The sequence below is a fragment of the Misgurnus anguillicaudatus genome, chromosome 23 (assembly GCF_027580225.2).
Source record: "Misgurnus anguillicaudatus chromosome 23, ASM2758022v2, whole genome shotgun sequence".
In the NCBI taxonomy this organism is placed as follows: Eukaryota; Metazoa; Chordata; class Actinopteri; order Cypriniformes; family Cobitidae; genus Misgurnus; species Misgurnus anguillicaudatus.
In genome coordinates this window covers 22,923,297-22,940,242 of record NC_073359.2, presented here as the reverse complement: position 1 = coordinate 22,940,242, position 16,946 = coordinate 22,923,297, and the positions used below count along the sequence as shown (strand labels likewise).

The following is a 16,946-nucleotide window of genomic DNA, read 5'->3' as shown; positions in this document are numbered from 1 at the left end:
GGGATACCAGAAGTAACAAATATAAGAAAGGAGAGCAGCCTCCCTTTCCAACCCAGTCTCACTCCATGGCGTCAATATTTGACGACACTTGACCATGCGTCAATATGTTGACGCGGAGGGTATACCTTTCGCGTCATTTTTTGACGAACTGGGGACTTCAATACTATTAAGTCCGTTGCATTCTCTTTCCTATTTTCTTACAATTTTCTACCATTTTCGCGTCGGTTTAGGGTTAGATTTACATAATGACATCCCTACCCAAACCTTACCCTAACCCCAATGCCAGGCGACAACTGTTTAATTTCGCGTACCTAATAGTATTGAAGTCCCCAGTTCGTCAAAAAATGACGCGAAAGGTATACCCTCCGCGTCAACATTTTGACGCATGGTCAAGTGTCGTCAAATATTGACGCCATGGGTGTGAGACCGTGTTACCCTTTCACTGGCCAGAACAGGGAACATGGGATAAAGAGTATGAAAATTTGGATGACTAATTACATAGCTAATCATGAGTTAACCTCTTCAACCCTACACTGTAAATAAATTCAGTAGAAATTACAATGTTATTGCAGCTGGGTTGCCGGTAATTTACCGTAGATTTAAATTTATGTTATTTACCTGCAAGAGTTTGTTCAGAGTTAAATAAATTTTAAATTTAACAAGTCTTTATCTTTACAGAATAAAACTATACAATAACAGCCTCATGCAAAGCATTCTGGGAACCAGAAATCATCAACAACCTTTTTCTGTTTTTTGCTTCAGATTTTGTTTCCCAGAATGTTTTGCTTGATGCTGTTTTTTTGTTTTACTCTGTAAAGACAAAGACTTGTAAATGTTAAATGTTTATTGCCAGTAAATAACATAAATTTAAATCTACGGTAAATTACCAACAACCCAGCTGCAATTTCTACGGATTTTTTAACCAATAGTTACGCAAACACTTAATCTAACCCTAAACCGAAGCGAAAATGGTTTGAAAATAGGAAAAAGCAGTTAAGAAACCAATCCGTGAGAATGCCACGGAAAAAGACAGTCTGTAGCAGGGCCACGGAAAAATGCGGAGATCCGTGAGAATGCCACGGAAAAATGAGCACAAAATTCCGTGACTATCCCACGGAACTTTGTGAGATCATGTTGCGTAGACTTATAGAAATTAGACATTTTTACCCATTGCACCATTCAGTGGAATATAATGCTTATGAAAAAGGATTTTTTTTTTAGTTTCCACCCAAAGTGAAGACGCATCAAATATCTGTGTACATTTTTCTGTATGAAACTTTTAACATTTATTACACTTACAAAAAATACAAGCACACTGGATGTACAAATCAACTATAAAATTATAAAACTTTCTCTATTCTAGTTTGTACATTTGCACAAAGAATTAATTTTATAGCACCTATAGTGCTGAAGTATATTTTTATGAAACATCCAAAGTGAAACTAACTTGAAGTTGGTTTCACTTTCAGTTTCGACTGCATATTTAAAGCATCGGAAATACAACGTTAATCTTAAAAATAAAATCTGTGATACAATGCATCAGTATCTTCTTATACTGCTAAATGTAAATAGGGAACTTGGGAATATCTAGGCATTGGTGATAATACCACAAGATGAAAACATATACTTTACTTTATAGATCGGTAATAACTGAGTATTGTTATGGTAATACATACGCAATATCATGGTAATATAAAAATTTTACAGTGCAGTTTCCAGGCAAATACTGAGCAGTTTATCACAGTTGTCTTTAACAAATGTAAATATTTAAAGCAGCAATCCTTTGTACCGCTATCTCTATCTGAAATTAAAACTGTAGTTTTTATTTGCAAAGTAGTTTTCTTTTTGTGTGTTGTGCTCCGCACTGCTCTTCTGCATGAATGAATCTGATGTAGGCCTATATATATTTAAAAAAAAAATTCAACAAGTAATATATTTGCAACTTTTGTTATAAATGAAAACATACTGTAAATGTTTCAACATAAATCATGCTACTGATGTGATTTAGTTCTGCTAAAATTAGAAAGTTAAAGCAAAAAGAAAAAGTTAAATGCAGTCAGGACATAAAGAAATGTGTAAGAAGAATTTAAACAGTAAAAAGAATTCAAATTTCATTTCAAAAAGTAAAAGTATTAATGTGGATTAAATTTTCTCTGTCATGAAGTATATCCAAGTGAAAAATAAGAAAGAAGGTAGGGCGGGACTTGAATTCGTCCATTGAGAACTGATTGGATCGTTGGAAGTTGGGTCATGTTACTATTTGCTGCGATCTTTTCTCAGGCCCCGCCCTCACACCATATCCTGTGACCGGAATTAAAGAGAGGTTGTTTCGAGGAGAAGGAGGGATTTGCGTTTTTAATTAAAGATTATGAGGGCGCATTAATTTTTTTAAATAATGATCACACAGATAAGTCATTTGTAAAAAAGTACCACAATATACTGAAAAAAATATATATCCAAGGCACTCAAGTGAAAATTTTTTAAAGCCTTCAATACATTGGGCTACATGCTAAGTTAAAAGGTAGATCTACGCATTTCGGCTTACGCCTTTCTCAGGATACACATTCATTGAAACAAAGTGCTCTGCTTAAACAGTTATTACAAGGAGCTGGATGGGAGTGGCCACCATTCCACTCACTAATAAGTAAGAATGAATTGAGAAAATCGAATTCTAAGGACCACAATATAAAAAAAAAAGATTTTAACTTGAATCACACTCTTCGATGACCTCTTCTGAAGTTGTGCCGGTTTCCCCTATACTTTTAAGTTTTAACAATTCAGCTTCGTTTACAGCCCTTGTGCCTGCATCTGCTCCTTTGCAACAGGTAGATGGAGTTTTACACGAGGCAAATATTTTAGACCAGCCACAGCCAGAATTTTCACTTTTGCAGCAGCCAGAATTTTCAACATCACAGCAGCCAGATTTTTTACTTGTAGAGCAGTCATAAATACCCACGGTGACAACAATCAAAACGCCGAATACAGCAAGCACCACATAGCCTACAGCCTTAGATAAAAAAAAGGTATAATAAATGTATAAATAACACTTCTGAAATAAGTATAACATTTGATATTTTCCATCTCTTACTGTTTGTAACATTTACCTTAGATATGTTGATATACTCCTGATACGTGCGTCGTAGATCACTCTGGTTTCGTGCATTGGCCTGTTCAATGGGTTGACACCATTTTCTGTCCAGTTCTTTATCAAAAACAAAATTTCCTTCCCACTTTGTTGCGCCACAAGCTAGATGATCACCATCGAGAAATAAAATGATGATCCAAAAAATAGGAGGAATCAGACAATGTCCCAAAGCTTTCCAAAAATCCTGCTGATCATCTTTGTTATCATTTGCATTAGGGGCGTTCTTCTGATCTTTCCCGGCTGCACTTGCATCAGGGGCGATTTGCTGATCATCCTTGTCGTCACTTGCAATAGGGGCGTTCTTCTGATCATTCCCGGCTTTACTTGCATTAGGGGTGATTTGGTGATCATCTTTGGGTTTTTTTGCACCACAGGGACAGCATTTGTATTTACAAGGTCTCAACAAAATGAACATTAATGCAAACATAAACAAAAAAGGTCCAATAAAGATGGATATTATTAGAATTATATTGACCGCATGTGTGCATGGACATGAGAGGTGTCTTTCCATCAACTCCTCCAGTCCGATTAACAAAAGGCTGGATGGAATAGAGCTGAAACCTGGAGAGGTCTTCAAAAATCCATTGAACAATTTTAAAAACTGTTGTGGTGAAGGCATCTTTTGAGTTCAGTATTAAGTTGGCCAGGTTTTTTATTTTTATTTTGCTGTCTTGAAATGTTGGTTGTCCTGTCCTCAAGGTATTTCAGAGGTGGTCAGATACCCTTCAAAGAAGATATTTTTCACAATTTAGTGAAATGATTAAATACAACTAAGGACGGTTTCACATTGGTGCACACCAGGGTCCATTTCACCTCATTTGTGAGCACCCGTGAACCCCAGCGAGTCCACCTGAAAAGGGTGGTCTGGGGTACAATTTGTGTGGACTGCAGTACGGTTCGCTGCAGATATGAACACAACAAAACTGAATCGTGGAGGTGAACTACTATTAACTCTTTCCCAGCCAGCATTTAAAAAAAAGTTGCCAGTCAGTGCCAGCCTTTATTATGATTTTCAAAATTTTAATACCTTCCAGAAAATGTTCTTTAAATATATAAACACAGTGGGCCCTATCTTGCACCCAGCGCAATTGACTTTGTCAGTGACTCATGTATCATTAGTATTTTGCACCGGCGCACAGCGGGGTTTTCCCTCCACAGACGCACGTTGGTAAACTAGGGAATGAACTTGCGCTCCCTGGGCGGTTCAGCGCAAAAAAGGAGGCGTGTTCTGGCGGAAACCATCCCTGATGCTATTTTGCAGTTTCAAAAAACAATTGCGCCACTGACCAGAAAAAAACTAGTCTAAAGTCAGTGGCGCGTTGTGCGTTGCGCGTGGTTCATTATGCTATTTTAAGGGCGCATGCTTGACTATGTATAGCGTGCACAACGCGCACACACTTTGCTTATCTAATCTACACAGATGCAACAGTTATTTTTGCAAATCATAAATTGTTACAATAAAAAATATTAACACATGAGATAAGGGAAATCATTATGGTGAGCATTGTGGTAGTTTTTATTTATTGTGTGACTGCGTTAAAAATTATCATGTAAATAGCAATTAAAATATTTTCATAAGTTTGTTGTGTGGCTGTATTACGTTTATTTTATGTAAATAATAATTAAAATGTTTTCATAAGAAACCTTAATGTATATGAACTTGATTTGTAAGTGTACTTTGGGGTTGGACTGCCTTTCAGCGGTGAGGGTGGACGCAGCGATGTCCTCTGCTGGCGTCAGGTCATGTGTAGAGGCAGATTCACCTCACGTTACACGGCGTGCCCGATTTTTGCTGGCAAGCTTGGGATTCCCCCGTCTCCTGACATCATTGTAGCGCTTGGCGCAACGATTGGGGATGCCAGCTGATGAGTCAATTGTGGCTATTTCCTCCCACCCCTGTTGAACCGACGCTGATTTGGGCGGGTTTTTCCCATCCCCATACAAAACAACTTCTCTGTCTTTGACTGCTCTTACAAGAACGTGGGTCTCCTCGGCTGTGAACCGCTCCTGGTGTGCGCCTGGTAAATCCGTCATAATAATAGCAACCCACCATGAAACTTGCGCACTTGCGTTTAAAGGGAATGTTAGATGACATTGTGATTGGTTTATTTGACGTTACGCCCAAACCACACCTATGAATAATAAAACTACTTCAGACCAACCTCTTATTGATTTGCGCCTGGCGCAAGAGTTATTTCTCACGCCGGGAAAATAGCAACAGCGCCCAAGATCCGCCCACAAAGTCACTTGCACTTTGAGCTTCGCACTTGCGTTTCAGATCGTTAAAATAGGGCCCAATATATCTAATGAAAGAATAGACCATCTGCTTTCATCCTCTTTTTATCACCTCTCACATATGTGTAGGTTCCACATATGAGATAATTGCGTTTTTGTGAAGGACTTTTGATAGAGATCCGATTCAGAGCGATGATCAAAACATACACAGAGTTTGAACAGTTTGCCCTATGGGATACTTCCAGGTTTTATAAGTTGGGTAAAAGCACCACCTGGTGGATAATCGCGTAAATACGGATTGCCGGAAAACTCGTCATTGGCAGGGAAGTGTTTTATCTTTGTAGCGCCTCACATGAAAGAGAAAGAACTCCGTGTATGTTTTAAAAATCGCTTTTTGCTCAAAATTGGGTGTTTTGAAGAAACCTACCCATATTTGAGAGGTGATAAAAAGAGGACTAATGAAGGTAGACTTAAACGTTTTTTTTTTCTATTTGATATATTGTTTGTTTATATATTTAAAGAAGAACATTTTCTGGAAGGCTTTTGTGAAAATCATGAAAAATGCTGGTGCTGGCTGGCAACTTTTTTTAAAAACGCTGGCGGGAAAGAGTAAAATGAAGATACTTTTCTTGATGAGCAAAACGACCCAAGAAAATAAGTCTAGTTTTTAGACCAAAAATATAAAATTTAAGTTATTTTGTGCATAAAACAAGCAAAAAAAATCTGCCAATGGGGTAAGCAAATTTTTCTTGAATTTTTCTTGAATTTAGTTTTTAAGAAAAATGTTAACGATTTTTTTGCTTACCCCATTGGCAGATTTATTTGCTTGTTTTATGCACAAAATCACTTAAAGGCGCTCTAAGCGAATCTTTGTGACGTCCCTTCCTGTTGACGTTCGAAATGTTGTCAAACTAAAAGGAGCGTAGCTAACTCGTCCCCTCCCTTTGTACTTTCTGAACGAGTCATGAACGCGCCCAACCCCCACTCCCAAATCCTTCTTGTCATTTATTGGCTGGAACACTTTGTTATGTTTCGTGGTGGTAGGTTTGACCACTCTGTTTTTGTTGCAGTTTGCGAAACCTGGGCTGTCTGCAGAGACCGAATTTTTTACAATGTGTTCAGAGGACAGGCAGCTAGCAGATAGTGAGATGTTTACTGTATGTAACAAAAAATGTTTATGACCTAAAACGTGTGAATTCGCTTAGAGCACCTTTAAATTTGATATTTTTGGTCTAAAAACTAGACTTATTTTCTTGGGTTGTTTTGCTCATCAAGAAAAAGCATCTTAATTTAAGAATTTTTAGATATTTTTACTGAAAACAAGAAAAAATACTACATTTTTTTTCTTGAAAATAATTTTTTGCAGTGTATGTGTGTCTTTACATAACAAACAAAACGCTGTTCTACTACTGTTATTCAACATTAAGATTAAATTTTGTCTTACCTTTTTTACACACCGATTCTGGTTCATTCACACTACCAGTTATTTTCTGGAATCTGTGGATGTTCACATACATACATTTATGCATTCTGCGCTATGCTATTAAACACATTATGTGTCATTTTGTGTTTGTGTTAAAAGTAACACAAAATGTGTTGCTTCAATAATAACCGTTAGAGATGCATGTATTCAAACACTGATTTTGTTGTTTTTAACACATCCATTCTAAGAATGTTCAATCCAAAGCAACTTACAGTGCATACAAGGAATTTATTTATTTAACCCCTTCAGACCTGATTTTTTTCAGGTGTTTAATCAGTTTTCCTTATTTTGATTGGTTGATTGACCATTGCATTAAAGTCACATAACTATTGTTGAATAAAGTAACTGAATAATTATTTAAGTATTGTTACAAGACTTAATATATTGGGTTAGAATATCCACTGAATAATACATTGTACAATTATGTCTAACTATTAAAATAATTTTTTAACTCACATATTTTCTCTTTCCTGTTGTTGTGATCTGCTCCCTCAAAGCATATGATTCGTTGCTGCTGCTGCTACATCTAAAGAGCACCGTGCAGCAGGCATCACAGGAAATGTGGTAAAGAAGGTCCTGTTTGAACAACGCCTTATTATACCACTCGCATTTCATGTAATGTTGTCAGTTGTCATAACATTTATGTTTATATTAACATCACACAGTAAGAGAAAGAAAGCTAGAAAAACACCAAGACCACCCAAACATATTATTTTATCCCCTTGCCTTGACCATGTGACTGAACCCAACATGATACAATCAAACTGACCAACCAGAAGACCACCTTAAACCCCTACTGTATTGAATAAACAGCCGTGACAATAGTCTTTGATCACTATCAGTAAGCACAGGAATGTATATGGTACATGATGGAAATGTAAATTCCTATATTTTTAATCGTACAGAAACAATTGCTCGAACCTACAGTGTTGTAGCCACCACATCCTGTTGTTGTACATTGGCAACTCTCTTCTCAGAGTAACAGCAGTCATCATCAGGAGAAAAATGATTCAAGTGACGTCTAAACATACTGTATATGCAAACAGACTGCTATTGTTGTTGCACCTTTGAGTCACTGAGTGTGTTTACATGCACAAAATGAGCGGATAACTATAAAAACGTATAGAAACTGTTTCATTGGATTACATGCAAATCAATAGACATATGCAGAAAACTTCATTTACAGGGGGATTTAGAGATTTGTCAGGTTTCTTGCAGAAGGTGAAGTCACCGCCTACAGTACGTAGTTGTTCAAAGAGACGTTTATCTTTTACATGCAGAGACATGCGCATAAAAACAAAATGTAATGCAAATTCAGGGTATTAAGCAAAAAAAAATGTATAGACTTTCACGGTAAAAGAAAACTGTTTTACGGTTTACATGACCGCACACCCTAATGCTACGTACACACCAAACGAGTAGCATTCGTGCGTTGCTCGCTCTAGATTACTCGCGGTATTTCACTTTGTGTGAAGATGCATACAAGAAAAATGTTACAGAATACAATGACCAGAATATGAATAAAAATTTGGGGAACAAATATGCATCAAAAATGTAATTAGATCCACATAACAGTTTAAGCAGAAAACAACTTTTACTTTGGTCATACAGACAAATGAAAAATAAAATTGAAAAAATACTTATGGGCATTTAAATGCAAGCATAAAAAATAAACAGAAGACATCAAGTCTAAAAACCATTAAAAGGCTCTGATTAGTCAGGTAATTTAAGTAATTTTAGTTATTTAAAAGTTTTGGCTAAACTAAGACTTTTGTCAATCACACTTAAAACACTTGTACAGTCACATTTACAGAGCCTTAAAAATATAAACATTAAAACAAAAGATAACAGGAAAAAAGCAAGAATAGCTAATTTTGCTGTTTGTATTTTGTAGTTTATGCTTATAGCACAATTGTGTAAAACCCAGGGAACAACATATAGATTTACATTTTATTTTATTAATTATTACTTCTGCGTAAAGTAGACATTTCATGTCCTTCAGAGGCAGAGAGAAATGATGCACGCTCCCCACGCTGTGCTCCACCCTGTGCTTCATCCTGTGCTCCATCCTCTTTTCCAAAAAAGTAGTTACAAACATCAAAACAAATGATGATAATAGAGAGCCCAATGAGCACAGAATAACCATTAACCTGCAAAAAACAACAACACAACAAAGGAATACAAGAAAAGAGATATTATAACATTTTAAAGTTTTTAGCCCTCACTGTTATAATTATATTTTTTTGCTAGCATGTTTTTAAGACCACCAGAGAAAGTCTTGTCTTAATAATATTAACTTATTTTTACCTGAGATCTCCAGATGTTCGTCTGATACTCCAGTCTTTTTTCACTTGTATTCCCTATTAAGGCCAGTTGAGTGGGTTGACACCACTTTATGTTTATCTCCTTATCAAAAACATAATTTCCTTCCCATGTTGTGTAGCCACAAGCCAGATAATCACCATCAATTAGCAAGATGATGATCCACATAAAAGGGGGAATCAGACAATTGAAAAATTTAATCACACAATCCAAAACCTTATTGCATAGATGTTTATAGGGTTTCAACAGGGCGAACATTATTGCAAATGTAAAAACTAAAGGTCCAACGAAGATGAGTGCTATTAGCTTTGTATTCCACTCATTTCTGCATGGGCATAAAAGATTCGGTTCAATCAACTCCTCCAGTCCAATTAACAAAAGACCTAATGAAAAGGTTAAACCCCTGTAACTGCTTAGAAACATTTGCAAGGAATGTAGAAAATGTTGCGGTGAAGGCATCTTTTGAAACGTCTGCAGTCCTGTCCACAAGATATTTAAAGATGATCAGATACCTTTAACCCTTGTGTGGTGTTCGGGTCTGTGGGACCCGTTTTTAATGTTTACTGAAAGAAAAATTATGCAATTAGTTGTTGTTTCAACCTCAGATTCATTGGCCTTGGCTCATTTTCTATAAAGAACATAAAAATAATCAAATGTATAATTATTGTACACTGTGTACCCCCCCTACACATTTATATTACATTTGTGGGGTTCAAGTCCACTGGACCCGGGGTTAATGAGAGTGTAAAAATTTACTGTTCTATGTAACTTCACTTTGTTTTTCTCCTTCCTGGGACTCCTGTGAGTGCATGAGTGTGTTTGTATAATGTCTGTACATAGGTGATGGATGCATGTCAGAGTTTTGTCATTCTACTCTTGCTGTAATGCCACAAGGATACAACATGTTATATATCATGCATGAACATTTGTTTGTATCCACTGTTCAAAACACTTTACCTTCTGTCTAACAGGAACCATTCTACATTTTACCATTATCTCTCTTACAAAAAATCCATAGTTTTATTGTAGTAAAAGAGTAGTAATCATTGCAACATTTCTGCATTCACTAACATTTTAGTATGGGGCAGTGCCGGTCCGAGCCTCTTGGGGGCCCTAAGCAGAATTTGTTTGGGGGCCCCCTCCCACCATTTTTTTATTAAAAACAATAAAGAAATTACAAACATTTATAAAAAGAAAAAAGTTGCATATTAACTCTTTCCCTGCCATTGACGAGATAACTCGTCAATCAAGAGAAAACGCTTCCCCGCCAATGACGAGTATTTCCGTCTTTCCGCAATACCGCTTTTATCCCTTCCGCAACTTTTAAAACCGGAAGTATTGGCCTAAGACAAGCTGCTGTCCGTGTCTGTTTTAAAGATCGCTCTGAATGGGATCTCTATGAAAAGTCCGTCACAAAAATGGAATTATCTCTGCTTTTTGTTCAAAATGTGGTGTTTTTGCAGAAACCTACCCATATTCAAAAGCTGATTACAAAAGAACTACTGAAGGTAGGATGAAACGTTTTTTTTTTTTTTTGGAAGCAGAGGGTCTGTTCTTTCATTTGATATATTGTATGTTTATATATTTGAAGAAGAACATTTTCTGGAAGGCATTAAACTTTTGTGAAAATCATTAAAAACGCTGGCGCAGGCTGGCAACTTTTTTAAAAAACGCTGGCGGGGAAAGAGTTAAGTGAGGGCTAAAATTAGCATTAGGTACAGAAATCAAATCAAAGGAATCATAACACTGTCTTTATTATATGAATTAAATATATTTATTATGTTTTTTACAGAAGTGATTTTCTCTTTGTCTTGGATTGTTTGATTAACATTAATGACACAGACTTAAGTAGGTTAATTGAGGTTACTGTATCTTTAAAGGAAGCGCAGTCCTGGTTTCTGCCTAATCTATACATAAACCTAGGACATAAACAAATGTTTTTATTGGAAAAAGAGTACTGTGGAGATCATTTTGTTTGTATGTGCCCTGTCAAGATTTTATGTTCGCTTGCTTTCTGAAACGCATCTCTCCATGTGTGCACTACTGAGTGCACTTAAACACGTGCGCGCATGCACACACAGACGGAGGACAAATTACAAACAGCGCAGCATAAAACGTTACATTGTTTTTCAGTGCTCTATTCCTCAAATGTATGTTAATGGACTACAGTATGACACACAGTAGCGTAACTCTCTATAAAGTTTAAACATAAAGTATTTTGATCTCTGAAGGGCGTAGTGAGGATCACTTCTGACTGGAGCTGGACCAGACACATTTAACCGCAAGTGCGTCCAGAAAGCTGCTCACTTTAGCAAACATATCTTTATATTGCTCTTTTTTCTGCTCCTCTGTCATTTTCTTCTTTCTCTTTTCGGCACCAAAGGGATACATCCTATTTTTTTGCACTGTAAAAAATACTTTGCTGCCTTAAAATTTTTGGTCATTTTAACTTACTATTATTTATCTTGACTAGAGATGAGTTGTTATAACTACAGGTGAGTTGTTATAACTTATAAAATATAGTTGAGAAAAGTCAACTTAAGTACTTTTGGAGCAGAAAGATGCAGATGGATTTTTGTAATCTATTCTTTGATACCAAAACCAAAGATTCAAGAAATAACAATCGGGATACGAAGTTAACTCTGTCCTGCTTGATAAAACAAGTATACCGCGGTTCAGAACAATATATTATGATGTGAACAGAGACTTGGGGAAGCAATCAAACTCGGGTTCAGAACAGGCAAATCGAACCTAATATGAAACCACCCTTAGAAATACAATAAGACACTTAAGCCCTTTTCACACAGACCTTCCAGAAAATACACCGAAAATGCATCCTGGAATGTTTCCGGGATCGTTAGATTTTTTGTTCATTCACACTGCCATGATTTTCCGGCATCTGCAAGGTCCCGGAAAGACACTTGACCTGTTTAAAGTCCTGCCCTCCCTTCTACGCAGCGTCTGAAGTTTGCATATTATTTATTATATCTCAAACCAGTCACGTGCATTTTTGTTTATGATAAGACTATAAAGGAGAGTGTGACGCGCCGTTCTAAGCTGGTGAATGATCTCAGCTTCTGAGTGGATATTTGACGAGCTCCCTGATCTCTGCTTTAATCCAGTTTTCAGACATTTGATTGTTAATATGCATTTAAAACCCCCATTTTGAGGAGCTGAATGATATATCTTGTTGGGATGACGCGTGGGTATTTTTGTTTATTATAGCTCAAATGAGCATGTGAAGTGATATTCTTTTATGCTGCTGAATGATCTCCGCTTCAGCAAAGTAAGTAACAAGCTAACTTACCTGATATCTGCTTCAGTCCAGTATGCTGACATTTCTCGTTGTGAATGTTGTAAATTCCTCATTTTAAAGAGCTGAACCAACTTGGTCCAAACAATGTTGCCATGACACGCGCGTCCTCACTACGGCATTTGCGTTGTTTATGCGTCTCATTTATCATTTCCTGGTAACTGCTTCAATCTAGTTTGCGACATTTCTCGTCGTGAATGTTGATCTCTCGTTTTTAAAGAGCTGAACCATAACATAACTTTTACACCCCCATTACGGCATTGTTTCGGCTTTTTGTTCACACAGAGGGTTTTCCGTGTATCTTACTAGGGCTTCTTTCCGGCAACGATCTCAGAAGATTTACGGGATGTGTTTGTGTTCACACAGATGCTTGTCTGGCAAATTTATGGGTATTTTCTGGGACCAAAGGTCTGTGTGAATGGGGTATTAGGGGCAGTTTCCTGGACAGGGATTAGTTTACGACTGGACTAGGCCTTAGTTTAATTAAGAAATATAACTAGTTTTAACAAACATGCCTTACTAAAACATTACTTGTGTGGATTTTGAGGCAAAACAAAGAGTACTGGTGTATTTTAAGATATTTAAGTTTGTACAGCCTTAAAAATGTTTTAGTCTAGGACTAGTCTAATTCCTATCCGGGAAACCTCCACTTAAAACATCAACTTTTATTTTCGGACACTAAAGAAAAAACTTTGCAAAGCAATATTAAATATCGTGGATATATACTGCACTGCAAAAAAAAATGATTTTTTTACTTGTTTTCAGTAAAAATATCAAAAAATTCTTAAATTAAGATGTTTTTTCTTTATGAGCAAAACGACCCAAGAAAATAAGTCTAGTTTTATACCAAAAATACCACATTTAAATTGGGGTAAGCTTTTTTCACTTAAATTTGATATTAATCACTTAAATTTGATATTTTTGGTCTAAAAATTAGATTTATTTTCTTGGGTCGTTTTGCTCATCAAAAAAAGCTAAAAAAATCTTAACCCAAGAATCTCTTTGATACTCCCACTGAAAACAAGACAAAAATTATAAGATTTTTTTTCTTGAAAATCATATTTTGCAGTGTATGTTTGTCTTGTCATAACAAATAAAAACACTGTTCTACTACTGTTATTCAACATAAAGATTACATTTGTCTTACCTTTAAAACACACTGATTCTGGTTCATTCACACTACCAGTTATTTTCTGGAATCTGTGGATGTTCACATACATTTATGCATTTTGTGCTATGCTATGTATGTGTCATTTTGTGTTTGTGTTCAAAGTAACATAAAATGTGTTGCTCTAATAATAACAGTTAGAGATGCATGTATACAAACACTGATTGTGTTGTTTTTAACACATCCGTTCTAAGAATGATCCATCCAAAGCAACTTACAGTGCATACAAGGAATTTATTTATTTAACCCCTTCAGACCTGATTTTTTTTCAGGTGTTTAATCAGTTTTCCTTATTTTGATTGGTTGATTGACCATTGCATTAAAGTCACATAACTATTGTTGAATAAAGTAACTGAATAATTATTTAAGTATTGTTACAAGACTTAATATATTGGGCTAGAATAGCCACTGAATAATACATTGTACAATTATGTCTAACTATTAAAATAATTTTTAACTCACATATTTTCTCTTTCCTGTTGTTGTGATCTGCTGCCTCAAAGCATATGATTCGTTGCTGCTGCTGCTACATCTAAAAAGCATCGTGCAGCAGGCATCACAGGAAATGTGGTAAAGAAGGTCCTGTTTGAACAACGCCTCAATATAACTTGTTCTAACAAACATGCCGTACTAAAAACATTACTTGTGTGCATTTTGAGGCAAATAAAGGGTACTCATGTATTTTAAGATATGTCAGTGCAAGTTGTTATCAGTTTTGACATCTTTCAAATTTATTTTAGTCTAGGACTAGTCTAATCCCTGTCCGGGAAACCGCACCATAATGTTGTCAGTTGTCATAACATTTATGATTATATTAACATCACGAGAAAGAAAGCTAGAAAAACAACAAGACCCCTCAAACATATTATTTTATCCCCTTGCCTTGACCATGTGACTGAACCCAACATGATACAATCAAACTGACCAATCAGAAGACCACCTTAAACTACTGTATTGAATAAACAGCCGTGACAATAGTCTTTGATCACTATCAGTAAGCACAGGAATGCATATGGTACAAGATGGAAATGTAAATTTCTATATTTTTGTGGGAAAAACTATTAAATATAATTTGTAGTTAAAAGTTAGACCCCCCATAATAGTTTTGTCAATTTTATTTTATTGTAATTTTATTGAAATTTGGTTAGTTAATTATTCAGCACATGCATGTATATTTGTAGTATGCAGCAATGCGATGGTTGTCCAGTGTGTGGCAGTAAGCCAGAGAAAATCCCCGGGGAAAAACCCGAAGAGTGAGAGTTGTTGATGAGACTGGCAGTGTTATGTTTTGTTGTATTGTGTGATACGGAGCTGTAGCAAATGATGCTGGCTGAATAAAAGAACCCAACCAAATCACACGCTTGCTATTTCCTTCAAGTGTGTTACAAAATACTGGCGACGAGGGATGGGATCAGCGGTGCCGTTTTGAGTGAGTTGTCTACGAAGACGCTGAGGATGGACACGGAGCAACTGCAAGATCAGCTGGGCGCCGCGCTGCTCCGGTTGCGGCTCGATCAGCTGAACGAGGTGTGTGTGTATGCAAAACTGTCTGTGGAGGGACAAACCAAACGGCACTCGCTGATCAGATTAATAAGTGATTCAGTAGAAAGTGTTATAGAGACAGAAGATGATGATGTAGCCTGTAAATATTTGAAGGATTTGTTGGCGTTTTCTAACGGAATAGCACAACGTAATGACGGCGCTGCACAAGATGGTGACGCCGACGGAAATTCAGCGGAGCTCGCGCATTTAAAGAGACAGTACACACAATTGCAGCATCAGTTTGAATTGTCAACAAATGTGCTAAAAAATGAAATCCAACGCCTGAGTTTGAAAGTTCCTGATGTGTCAAGTCCCCCTGTGTTTTCCCATCATCATGCAGTTCCTGAAGTCACCATCCGGCGTGATTTTAAGATAAATGGCCAAATTGGAGAGAGAGGTCAGAAGGATAAACTGTCATACAACAACTTGATGCACCAAATTGAAGCTGGAGTGAACAAGGGACACAGAGAGTCGGAGATAATTGATGCGGTGATAAGAGCAATCAGTCCAGGTATGAGCTTGCGTGATATGCTGGAGATCAAGACAGATTTAACCCTTTCTCAGCTACGCACAATTTTAAAAGGCCATTATAAAGAAGAAAGCTCCACAGATCTGTATCATCGGCTGATAAACATCACTCAAGAGAGTCGCGAGTCACCACAAAACTTCCTATTTCGTGCCATTGAGTTGAAGGAAAGACTTTTAGCCGCTGTTCGAGAACCGGATGGAGAAGAACCGTACAGCCGCGATCTCATACAGAGAAGATTCCTGCGCGCACTAGGAACAGGATTATTAAATGACCACATTAAGTATCAGCTTAAAACCTGCCTTGATGATCCTACAACCACAGATGAGGTTCTCATCACAGCAATGAACGAAGCTGCGAGTCTTGAGTGGGAACGACAGCAAAAGTTCAAGAAAAATGCCAACATTAAAGAAACAAAAATCACTGAAGTTCCAGCAGCACCACATCACAGTCAAGAGAGAACAGGTCATGCTGTTGGGGGAAAAGAATTTACACACACACAAGTAAAAGCTTTGAAAGCCCCACAGACCATGGAGAAGAAAGACTCTGAGCTCTATGAGGTCGTCAAACAGCTGAGGGAGGAGATCGGAGAAATGAGGAGAGTGAGTACTTACCGTCCTGTGCAGCCTCGAGAAAGAAAGCGTGGATGCCGTGGGTGTCAAGAACAAGGCAAAGGTGACCAATGTGATCATTGTTTCAAATGTGGCCAAAGCGGACATCTCTCCAGAGGGTGCAGGGGACCAGCAGCAGGAAGAACAGAAAGAGGACACTCAGCAAGCAGTATGGCAGTAACAACTCACACAACATCATTACCAGGGTCAGAACATCAATGTGAAATCCTGTTTGACACTATTAAGCAGCTGGAAGCTCAGGAAGCAGCAAAGCAAAAGGAGAGCCCCCTGCAGCATATCAAATCCATGACTACAAATCTGCTGACCACCAAGCACAATGCACAGTTATTGAATTTGATTGGAGAGAAATGTGACCCATCACGGAAACCAGGGACACAAGTCGGCAGCACAAGTTTCGAGAAAATGAGAAACAAAGTTTTTTTTTCAAAATTTGTGATTTTCGTTTTATTGCAGAATCTGTTAGTTGAGATCACGAAGAAGCCTCTCCATGTTTGAGATAGCAGTTTATGTATATTTAAAAGCGTACATTTTGCGGTTAAAATAGGCTTGTTTTCCGGAGATTCTAGCGTGCAGCGGGGGG

At 37.1% G+C, this 16,946-nt stretch overlaps 2 long non-coding RNA genes across 2 annotated transcripts; both read right to left on the bottom strand.

Moving 5' to 3' along the window:
- Nucleotides 1-1,205: 1,205 nt before the first annotated feature.
- LOC129452607 (uncharacterized) lies at nucleotides 1,206-8,501 on the bottom strand. The gene is made up of 4 exons (XR_012365936.1): nucleotides 7,320-8,501; nucleotides 6,825-6,877; nucleotides 3,105-3,868; nucleotides 1,206-3,007 (listed from the first exon to the last, which is right to left on the bottom strand). It is a non-coding gene; the product is annotated as an uncharacterized lncRNA (long non-coding RNA).
- Nucleotides 8,502-8,513: 12 nt separating this feature from the next.
- On the bottom strand, nucleotides 8,514-14,221 carry LOC141359469 (uncharacterized). The gene is made up of 3 exons (XR_012365937.1): nucleotides 14,129-14,221; nucleotides 13,646-13,698; nucleotides 8,514-9,748 (listed from the first exon to the last, which is right to left on the bottom strand). It is a non-coding gene; the product is annotated as an uncharacterized lncRNA (long non-coding RNA).
- Between the last annotated feature and the right edge of the window lie 2,725 nt (nucleotides 14,222-16,946).